Below are 546 nucleotides of genomic sequence, written 5' to 3' on the forward strand. Positions count from 1 at the left end.
TGTTGGCAAGGACCTTCATGAAGTAGCGTAGAGTCGGGTGACGGATGTGTGTCTGAAGAGTCTTGGCGGACTCGAAGTAACCGGTAGCTATGTGCTCCCAGAATGTCAAAATCTCTGCAAATTCGGGTACGATGGCGTGCTGACGCATGGTTTCGAACCCGTAGATAGTGCAGAGAGTCGAGTGAGGGACTCTGTAGCAGATGCCGCAAATGAAGAAGGTCAAGACACCCTCGTTAGCTCTCTTTGCCCTCTCGTGGGCATAGTAGACGTTTACCGTAGCCATGAACTGGCGGACCAGCTCCGGGTAGAGAATCTGGGGTTAGTGGCCATGTTCCCCATACCCATCTCTACGAACAAGTCCCCGAGGCCCGATTTGATGCCCAAAGCTCGGATCACGTCTGGATCGACGAACCGCGTCGGCTCGATGGAGACCTTCAGCCACTCATTGTAGAATATACTGTCATAGTCGTCCCACGTGTCCACGATCGCGCGGTTTCTACATACCGTGCTCTTTGCCGCTTTACGTGTGTCGTCGAGGCGGTCAAA

The sequence above is a fragment of the Brassica oleracea genome, chromosome C9 (genome assembly GCF_000695525.1).
Source record: "Brassica oleracea var. oleracea cultivar TO1000 chromosome C9, BOL, whole genome shotgun sequence".
Lineage (NCBI taxonomy): Eukaryota > Viridiplantae > Streptophyta > Magnoliopsida > Brassicales > Brassicaceae > Brassica > Brassica oleracea.